This window comes from Mesoplodon densirostris, chromosome 7, assembly GCF_025265405.1.
Source record: "Mesoplodon densirostris isolate mMesDen1 chromosome 7, mMesDen1 primary haplotype, whole genome shotgun sequence".
Taxonomy (NCBI): Eukaryota; Metazoa; Chordata; class Mammalia; order Artiodactyla; family Ziphiidae; genus Mesoplodon; species Mesoplodon densirostris.
This window is the reverse complement of record NC_082667.1, coordinates 7,634,191-7,644,835: the sequence shown is the minus strand read 5'-3', so window position 1 is coordinate 7,644,835 and position 10,645 is coordinate 7,634,191. Positions and strand designations below refer to the sequence as shown.

Below are 10,645 nucleotides of genomic sequence, written 5' to 3'. Positions count from 1 at the left end.
TTAAAAAAATTATAAAAGCCCATCAACTTAATTCTGGTGGTGCGGAAGTTAGATCTGAGATGAGGGTTTTTAAACTGCTGTAGGCCAGGACCAACTTAGCAGACTATCCCCAAACTAGAAGGGAAGTCAGTTTAAAATCACAGCAAAAAGCTACTAAAAGGACTGAAGTAATTTAAAAACTAAGAATGTTTTTGGAAGAGTTAAACACTTGAAAGGCTGTAAATACAGTAGCTTAGTTTCCTTTGGAAAATTTAAAGGACTTTGTCACTGAAGGAAATCCAAGAGCAAGAATAACCGTCAAGTTAACATTTTTGCATTGGACTTTGCGCTAAAATGAAATTTTAAATTCTGAGGACTAGGCGCTAATTAACAGCTGACCCAGGTGCTACACAGAAGTGGATTCAGTGAATCTAGGAAGACAGGAGCTGCAGACAGGATTCCAGGAGCCAGTGTTTGGTGAAACTAGGACTGAGGAGCAAGCGGCAGTTCGTGAATATAGGAAAGAGGAGCCCGGGAGCCAGTGCGATTTGGTGAAGGAAGCTAGGAAGAAGGAAGGAGCCCTAACGATTTGGAGGTGAAGCTAGGAGAGGATCCCAGGAAGGAGGAGGCCAGTGCGATGTGGTGATGAAGCTAGCGTGCGGCTTGGCTTGGCAACCACGCGGAGGAGGCGAGCAGGCCGTGTGGAGGATAGATAGAGGATCCTAGAGCTGCAGCCCAGTGTGCAAGGCCCGCAGGGAGAGCCAGTGGTGTGGTAAAAAATCCGTGAGGTCGGCCATCTTTAATTTCTTTCTTGTAATTGCGTATGGTAATATCTTTGAGTTTCCTAATGGTAATGGGGGAGTTGTGTACCTAAGCATAAAGGGTTTTATGGGGATGTAGGCCGATTGTCGGGTGTCGTAGGTTTCTCTTTTGCAGGCCTATTTTCTCATGCATCTTTTCTGGAGCTTTTGAGGGCAGACTTCCAAGGCCCGGAGGAATGGTAGATGGCAAGTGTTTTTGTTTTTAACCAATATGAGGGAACACAAATGGATTTGATAGAACAACTTTGAGAGGATTTCAGCAAGTTGTGTAAGCAGGTTTTATATTGAGCTTGATGAAGCATTTCAGGTTCGTGAATAGAGGACCTATTTTTCTTTCCTCACCCTGTATTCTAAAAGTTTTCTAAATATGTAGCTTGGGTGTGTAATTCTGGGGGGGGAAGTTTTGGGGGGGCAAAATATGTTTTGAGTTTTTTTCCCTTTAGGTCTGTCTAGAATTCCAAAGGCAAATGACTCAAGGTAACAGGAAAAAAGAAAATCCAGTATCAGGATTATCAGAACACCACAGGTTTACAGTTTGTAGAAACTAGAGCACAATCAGCTCTCACTTTGAGGTCTGTGGCGGAGCTATCCATTGGAGAAATGGCTGGTAGTTATTCTATTTTTCCACCCCTTAATCAGATTTTTTTTAAAGTACGTAACTGGTTATTTTTACTTGAAGTATTTTGGGGAGGAGGGTGGGGGAGAAAATGTTTCTCTAAGATTTTCCACAGATGCTATAGTACTATTGACAAACTGAGTTAGAGAAGGATTGTACTGCTACGCTGTTTGGCACCAGCACCTTCAGGGATTGGAGCTGCTTTTTTCCTTGGAAGAGTTGTTCCCAGTGAAGCTGAACTGCACAGCACAGTGCAGCTTTGGTTCATATTCAGTCATCTCAGGAGAACTTCAGAAGAGCTTGACTAGTCCAAATGTTGAAGTTAAGTTTTCAAATAATGTAACTTTTAAAATAACTTGGGGAGGGGCAAATTTTGGCAATTAGTTGGCAGTGGCTTATTATGGTTGGGATTGGGAGGGTTGGGTTTAGGTAATTGTTTAGTTTATGATTTCAGATAACTCATTACCAGAGAACTTAAATACTTAGGATGGAAAACTAAAGAACTCTCAACTTCCAAGTTGGCAAGTAACTCCCAATTTTCTAGTTTCTGTTTTTCCCCAGTTTTTGAATTTGACAGCTGGGGAAGTTCATGAAGATTGACTGGATTTAAAGTGTAGGGCTTGGGGAAGGAAAATGGTGGACTGGGGGTTAGATTAAAAACTTGGGAATTTTTAAAATGCTTAAGTTGTTTGCATATGGTAGTGTGTGGTTCTCTTTTGGAATTTCTTTCAGGTGGTTTAATAAAACTTAATACTACTATAGGAGCTTCAGAGCAAAGGAAGTGGCTTAATGATCCTGAAGGGATTTCTTCTGATGGTAGCTTTTATATTATCAAGTAAGATTCTATTTTCAGTTGTATGTAAGCAAGCGTTTTTTTTAGTGTAGGAAAAACTGTGTGACTGCAAAACAGGATGTTAAGGTATGCTTCAAAATTATTGTAAACTGTCTCAAATTTGCATCGAAGTATTTGTAAACTGCTAAGAGGGTGGGCTTTTGTTGATGAGGGAGGGGAAACCCTTTTTTTTTCCTGTAGACTTTTTTCAGACAACATCTTCTGAGTCATAACCAACCTGGCAGTATGATGGCCTAGATCGAGAGGGGAACAGCTCCTTGGTGAATGATAAGTAAAGGCAGAAAAGATTATATTTCATACCTACATGGGGGAAAAAGCATAACCCTGAGATCCTTAACTACTGATGAACGCATTGTCTGCATATGCAAAAAAAAATTAAGCAAATGCAAGCTACCAATTTAAAGTTAATGGAATCTACCACTTTAAAGTTTGGCTTATCAAGCTGTATCCACAAAAATAATGAATTGATGAGAAATAATGAAATGATGAGAAAATACAATGAAGATCAAATGTCCATCTCAATACTGCTTTTACAAAAGCAGAATACAAAAGCGAAATGAAATGAAAATGATAATGCTACACATTAATCCTGGAATAAAAGAAGCTGAAATAATTGAAATGAGTGGGATCAAGTGGATTGAGGAGGAGGCTGTGCTGTTTGCCAATCTTTCGTTTGCCTCAGACAGGTTTCTCATTATCAGAAGAGTTGCTTCATTTCATCTGGGAGCAGAAAACAGCAGGCAGCTGTTAACAGATAAGTTTAACTTGTATCTGCAGTATTGCATGATAGGGATAAGTGCTTACCTTTGCTAAGAGCGGTGGAGGTCCTAGGTCCCTTACCTAAGGGATTCCGGGATTGTGAGGGATTTTCCTATCCAGCCTTTTAAAATTAGACAGGACTTGGTGTGCCTGTGGGCTTCCATGATGGGTTAGCACACTTCACTCAGAGGCTAGTAATTCCTTAAAGCCTCTTGAGATTAATAAAGGTAATGTGTATAATACTAAGAACAATTTGTTTAGCATTGAATCTCTGAAAAGTCTATTTAAGGGTAGCGTAATGTGCTGTTAACCAGAATTCAGGTGGTTAATCTTGCTAAAATTTAAATGTTATGATGTGTATTGTGCAGAAAACCGTTAAATGATTCAAAATAAAATACTTCTAGAGAATGTATGCTTTTAGAAAGCTGTCTCCTTATTTAAATAAAATTGTTTGTCTGTAGTTAGTGTTGGGCAATCTTGGGGGGATTCTTCTCATCTTTCAGAGCCTTTGAACTCCTAACGGACAAGATCAGGAGTTGAGCGGAAGAACGAATTTAACTTAAGGCAGGAAAAACAAATTTTATCCTTCGTAAAAGTGATGAGCATTTAATAATTCCAGGCACATGGCAATAGAGGCCCTCTAAATAAGGAATAAATACCTCTTAGACAGGTGGGAGATTATGATCAGGAAAACAGGTAACTTAACACCTACGCTGTTATCAGAAAGTCAGGAGTCAAGTGGTTAAACTAGAGTAATGAGAGATCATATTGTCCACATTTCCAGTTTGCATGTTAACTTTAAATGCTTACAGTGTGTCATCTAGTGGTAGCTGATGTTTACACTATTGATTAGCCTTTTATATAGGCACTTGGTGTGGGGGAGGGCATGTGGGTTTTTTAAAGAATTTTCCTTTGCAGAGGCTTCATTTCATCCTTCATGAAGCTGTTCAGGATTTTGACTTGCATATAAACACTTGGCTCTGCCTTCTGTTCTACTAGTGAGTGTGAGACCTTGCAGTGAGTTTATCAGCATACTCAAGTAATTTTTTCCCCCGATTTTGGAGGGAAGGGAGGAGAGGGTGGGGCTTACTTGTTTTAGTTTTTTTTTTGCAGACTACACAGAATGCAGTTGTCTTGATCTCAGGTCTGTCTGTTCTGTTGGCAAGTAATGCAGTACTGTTCTGATCCGCTGCTATTAGAATGCATTATGAAACAACTGGAGTATTATTAAAAGTTGTGTTTCCCCCAATGCTTGGAGTAGTGATTGTTGAAGGAAAATCCAGCTGAGTAATAAAAGGCTGAGTGTTGAGGAAATTTCTGCAGCTTTAAGCATTCGTGTTTGTGATTGAAACAAAGTCCCTTTTGCTGTGCTTTAGGTAAAATGCTTTTTTGTTCATTTCTGGTAAGGGGGTGGGAGGGCACTGAAGCCTTTAGTCTTTTCCAGATGCAACTTTAAAATCAGTGACAAGAAATAAATTTCAAACGAACAACAGTCTTCACGAAATTTAACTGGCAAGTGGAAATGTTTAACAACAGTTCAGTGGTCTTAGTGCATTGTCTTTGTACTCTCTCCCCTCCCTTGGTCTTAATTCTTATATACAGGAACATTCAAAACAACAGACGTATGCGAAGGGCCAGAGAAGCCAGACCCAGTAAGGAAAAATAGCTTATTTACTTTTAATAAACAAACCAAACATTGCATTTTAAATGTGGGGATTGGGAACCACTAGTTCTTTCAGATGGTATTCTTCAGACTATAGAAGGAGCTTCCAGTTGAATTCACCAGTGGACAAAATGAGGACAACAGGTGAACAAGCTTTTTCTATATTTACATACCAAGTCAGATCTGTTACGGGTAATTTAGTACTAAATGACCTTTCAGCTTTACGCTGGTGTCAACAGCATGAGCAAGTTGTTTGTTGGCCTGGGGGTGGAGGGGTGAGGTGGGCGCTAAGCCTTTTTTTAAGATTTTTCAGGTAACCCTCACTAAAGGCACCAAAGGCTTAAAGTAGGACAACCACGGAGCCTTCCTGTGGCAAGAGAGACAGCAAAGCGCTATTATACCAAGGTCAATCCGAATGGTGTCAGCCTCTCAAGCCCATCTTCTGTTAGGAAGTGAGGACTTGCCTCAACAACTCCCTTTGCAGACAATGCATTGAGGCCGCCTCTTGGGGAGTGAAGCATCCAGACGAATGCTTGAGTACCTTGTATACCCCTGGGCTTGTCCTAACATATAATTCAGCTGTTTTTATAGCAGCTCTTAATAAAGCCCAACCCTCAAAAAGTGATGCTTGAAGGGGAGGGAAAGGGGGAAAGCGGGCAACCACTTTTCCCTAGCTTTTCCAGAAGCCTGTTAAAAAGCAAGGTCTCCCCACAAGTGACTTCTCTGCCACATCGCCACCCCCTGCCTTTGGCCTAGCGCAGACCCTTCACCCCTCACCTCGCTGCTGCCGGTAGCTTGGATCCTTGTGGGCATGACCCATAATCGGTCTTAAGGTAATTGGCGCCAAGGTCTTTCGGTGGGTTGCACTACTAGAAATGACCGTTAATTTGCCTGCAAATAGTTAATGATATTAAGACCACAACTAAAAAGCTCCAAGATGTTTCAGATGTGTGGCATTATTATCCAGTGATTAAAAGAAACTTAAACCAGTAAATGGAGAAATAACATTTAAGAACTGTCATATTGGGTGGGAAGGTATAAACTGAAGTAGACAGACAGGCACTTTAGCAGTTGAGGGGCTGTTGGGGGGGGTGGATTGCAAAAATTCTCTGCTAAGACTTTTTCAGGTGAACATAACAGACTTGGCCAAGCTAGCATCTTAGCTGAAGCAGATTCTCCAGTGCTCTTCAGTAGGGTTATTTATAAAGGTTTTTCTTTTCCTGAGAAAACAAAAGGTTTTGTTTTCTCAGGTTTTGCTTTTTGGCCTTTCCTAGCTTAAAAAAAAAAGCAAAAGATGCTGGTGGTTGGCACTCCTGGTTTCCAGGACGGGGTTCAAATCCCTGTGGCATCTTTGCTTGACTTTAACTTCTGCTTTCAGGACTCTACGTTTTTCTTTTCTTTCAGACGCTAGGCTCCAGAGTTAGGGGAGGTGGAAGATAAAAGTAGCTTCAAACTGTATCTTTTCATTTGTCAGAAGTCTGAACTGGTTTGTATTTACATAGGAACCTCATATAATAACTGCCTTGTCTTTAATTTTCAGGTATTCCTCATGTATCTAGTGTTTGGAGAAGTCTCACTATTTTGAAAATTTTAATTACATATTAATAAAAATTAAAAAGCTTTTCATTGGTGTGATTCATTTGTGTATAAACCAAACTGGTTTGGGTGGGTGTTTTCGTGGGTGTTCTACCTTGTTCCTGTTTAACTTGTCTAATAAGTTATACTGCACTGTCATGCAGTCTAATCTCCCAAGTAGAGCCAGGGACCTGGAGGAGGGGAAAGCGGTGTACTGGGTGAGTGAACTGAAGGACCCAGCAACATCCCTACAGGAAAAAATGGACACTTCCTTTAAAGCAGCCTACTTTCTGCTGTTCAGCAGTTGGCTGTGAACTGGGCTGGGATGAAGAAAAACAGCTGGGGGACATGGGGAGGAGCGGTATTACCATTGCTTCTATGAAAGTACTTAAAGCTGATTAAAAAGCTCTCGGCTGTTCCCTCTAACATCTTGGGTGACTCAGTCTTTTAATCGGTTGTCATTTCCCAAGCCACAAGCTGCTCATGTTCTTGTCCAGTGGAATGGCCTGTAAACCTGCAGATAATCCTCACTTGCAACTGGAATACCCTCATGGTCCCACCCATCTTCTAAGCCCCTGAGATGTCCTTGCCCCTCCCTGTATTCCCTGAACGAGTAGAGAAGAGTCTCCTTCCAGTAAACCTGGCCAGTGAAACCTAAGTGTGGGACAGTTCTGAAGAAGATGCACCTAGCATGGGTCTCCCAGCCTGGCTACACCCTCAGCCCAGTGAAGGGGAGGGGCCTCAGCAAACAGCTCTTTGTCCTACATTACTGGAAATCATGTTAAGTTGCTCATGTGTTGCAAATGGGGAAGCAAGCTCTGATTGGGTCACTGGCAAGGCAGCAGGGCTGGAGTTTGTACCCTGGTCCCCAACACTTGGCTCTATGTTGCTTTTACTTCAGTGCATGAATGTGCATCAACTGTCCAACTACATAGAAAATAAACAAGGACCTATTGTATAGCACAGGGAACTATATTCAATATCTTGTAATAACATAATGAGGAAGAATCTGAAAAAATATATAACATGTATGTAATTATATGTGTATTCACTTTGCTGTTCGCCTGAAACCCAACATTGTAAATCAACTATACTTCAATTAAAATAATAAAATCAACTGTCCAGACAGGTCAGCAGCAGACCAGCCCCCAACACAAGGGTCCCTGGGCTTAAGTGCCTATTCTGAACTGATGCCCAGTTTCAGCATCTTTTGGAGAAGTCTGCAAGTCTCTGTTCTTGCAGAGCTGGAAGACTCCCAAGAAGCACAAGGACTTCACTGGAGAGCAAAGGAGTAAGAGAGGAGAGGCTGGGGATTCACCAGGGGCTACATGTTTCCTGGCGCTGAGCAGGCTCAAAACTGGCCAGGATTGGAAAATGTCAAGGCCAGGGTCAGCGACAGGAAGGGGCAAAGAAGGAGGCCAGAAGTCATTTCCTCCTTCTGAGCACAAAAAGAGAGGAGGCCACCATAAAATTCCTCTGAAGTTTATGTCCAAGGCAGGGGACTAGGTCTTGATAATTTAAACGAACCCCAGGAAAGTTCTTTATTTACTCCTCCAGCTGTACAAGAGGCTTTTTCACTCTGGGATTTTTTTCTTTTTTTTTTTTTTTTTGGATTTCATTATTCTGATAATTCCAGTACTGCAGTGGGTGACTAAAACAAACCTGAGTTAAGTGACAGCTCCACCATTTCCCAGCCTCTCCAAACTTGCCCTCAAGTCTCCCAGGCCTAGGGCTAGTTGATTTGGATTTGGGAAGCAGATTTCTGACTTCAGCAAGAGTGCAACTAGGAAAATGAGAAGACTTGGAGGGAGGGGCAGGGTACTGGGGAAAGTGAGAAGTGGGAGTGTCTAGCAGGGTTTTTTTTCTTTCTTTCTTTTTTTTTTTTTTGACTGCGTTAATGCGCACGGGCTTTTCTTTAGTTGTGGCGAGCCGGGGCTAGTCTTCGTTGCGGTGCGCGGGCTTCTCATTGCGGTGGCTTCTCTTGTTCCGGAGCACGGGCTCTAGAGTGCAGGCTCAGTAATTGTGGCGCACGGGCTTAGCTGCTCAGCGGCATGTGGGATCTTCCTGGAACAGGGATTGAATCTGTGTCCCCTGCATTGACAAGCAGATTCTCAACCACTGCGCCACCAGTGAAGCCCTCTAGCAGGATTGTTGATTCAGAAGCTCAGAAAATATAGGAGACATAGGTCAGGTCCTGGCTCCTGGCTCTGACAAGTTGGCAAACGGAGTGTTACCTGCCCTTTCCAGGACTCTGTTTTTCCTCTGTTTAAATGGGGATGATGCCCTGTCTGCCTGCTGCGGTGAGAAGAGTAGCCACAGGAGATGCAAATTTATGGAACTGGAAATTAATGGGCTTTTGCCGCCATCTAGTGAACAAATGCAGTATTGCAAACCCTGTCCTTGGAATACTTCACAATACAGTTTGTTCAACAAACGTTTATTTTTATTGCTGAGTAGTATTCCATTGCATGGATATTATAATTTCAGTTACTTTCCATTTTTAGTAATTATGGCTAAACATAAATTATGGCTAAACACAAATGTAAACATTTGTGTACAAGTCTGTGTGGATATAAACTTTCCTTTTTCTTGGTATGTTGTATGGTAGATATAGGCATAGTTTTTAAGAAATTTCCAAGCTATTTCCCCAAGTGGTTGTACCATTTTGCATTCCCACCAACAGTGTATGAGAGTTCCAATTGCTCCATACTCACCATCATTTGGTATGATATCTTTATTTTATTTTTTATTTTATTTTTTAAAATAAATTTATTTATTTTATTTGTTTTTATTTTTGGCTGTGTTGTGTCTGTTGCTGTGCACCGGCTTTCTCTAGTTGCAGGGAGCAGGGGTTACTCTTGGTTGCAGTGCACGGACTTCTCATTGTGGTGGCTTCTCTTGTTGTGGAGCACAGGCTCTAGGAGCGTGGGCTTCAATTGTTGTGGCACACGGGCTCAGTAGTTGTGGCTCGCGGGCTCTCGAGTGCAGGCTCAGTAGTTGTGGCACGTGGGCTTAGTTGCTCCGCGGCATGTGGGATCTTCCCGGACCAGGACTCGAACCTGTGTCCCCTGCATTGACAGGCGGATTCTTAACCACTGTGCAACCAGGGAAGCCCCATGATCATATCTTTAAATTTCAGCTATTCTAGTGAATATGTAGTGGTGTCTCATTGTGATTTTTAATTTGCATTTCTCTATGACCAGTAATGCTGAGTATCTTTTCATGTGCTTACTTGCTATTTATATATCTTCTTAGGTGTAGTGTCTATTCAATTTTTTTTTGGCCAATGTTGTTATTGGGATGTTTATCCTTTTATTGTTGAATTGTAGCAGCTTTTTTTGTGTGTGTGTGGTACGCGGGCCTCTCACTGCTGTGGCCTCTCCCGTTGCGGAGCACAGGCTCCAGACGCGCAGGCTCAGCGGCCATGGCTCACGGGCCCAGCCGCTCCGCGGCATGTGGGATCTTCCCGGACCGGGGCATGAACCCGCATCCCCTGCATTGGCAGGCGGACTTCCAACCGCTGCGCCACCAGGGAAGCCCAGAAGTTTTAAATCTTGAACAAACCACTGATGTGCACAATAACATGCAGCAATTTCAAAATAATTATGTTGTGAGAAAGAAACCAGTTTTTTTAAAGTACATACAGGGACTTCCCTGGAGGTCCAGTGGTTAGGACTCTGTGCTTTCACTGCTGAGGGTGCAGGTTCAATCCCTGATCAGGGAACTATGATCCTGCAAGCTGCATGGTGCGGCCAAAAAAAAAAAAAAAAAAAGTACACACTGTCTGGTTCCATTTATACAAAATTGTCAAAAATAAAAACTAATCTAAAATAACAGCTAATAACAGCTGACTAGGAGTTACAAAGGGGCACAAGGAAACCTTGGGGGTGACGATCATGGTCATTGCCTTGATTGTTGGTTTCATGGACGTGCACATGTCGACACTCATCAAATTATATACTTCAGTTACTTGCAGTTTATTGTACATCGAGAAACTGTAAAATAAAGAATATGCGCACACATGAACAAGCATCTCTTGCACACTTACTGTGCACCAAACGCTGAGAAGATGCTGGGGATGCAAAGAGAAACAGTGGACTCTCTTCAGCAGCTCAAGTCTTGAAGCAGAGCCCTCCATTCACCTCCCCAAGGCTATGGCGACAGGGTGTCTTCCAGGCCCTTCTCTGCTCCCTGCCCATCCGCCTTCACAGACTCCCTGTTAGGGTTCTCGTGCACATTCTGTCTGTGCCCACCTCCCTGGCCTCCATCCAGCCTCTGATACTCACACCCACTTGACCAGCAGTCCCTTCCTTCCCCTACAGGAACCACCCACACCCCACACACAACCCCTCCTGTCCCGTCTCTGGCCTTCCCTCATG

At 42.6% G+C, this 10,645-nt stretch overlaps 1 long non-coding RNA gene across 1 annotated transcript; it reads left to right on the top strand.

The window, feature by feature from the left end:
* The first annotated feature begins 1,576 nt into the window (after positions 1 to 1,576).
* On the top strand, positions 1,577 to 6,315 carry LOC132493526 (uncharacterized). The gene is made up of 2 exons (XR_009532992.1): positions 1,577 to 5,899; positions 5,942 to 6,315. It is a non-coding gene; the product is annotated as an uncharacterized LOC132493526 (long non-coding RNA).
* The last annotated feature ends 4,330 nt before the right edge of the window (positions 6,316 to 10,645 follow it).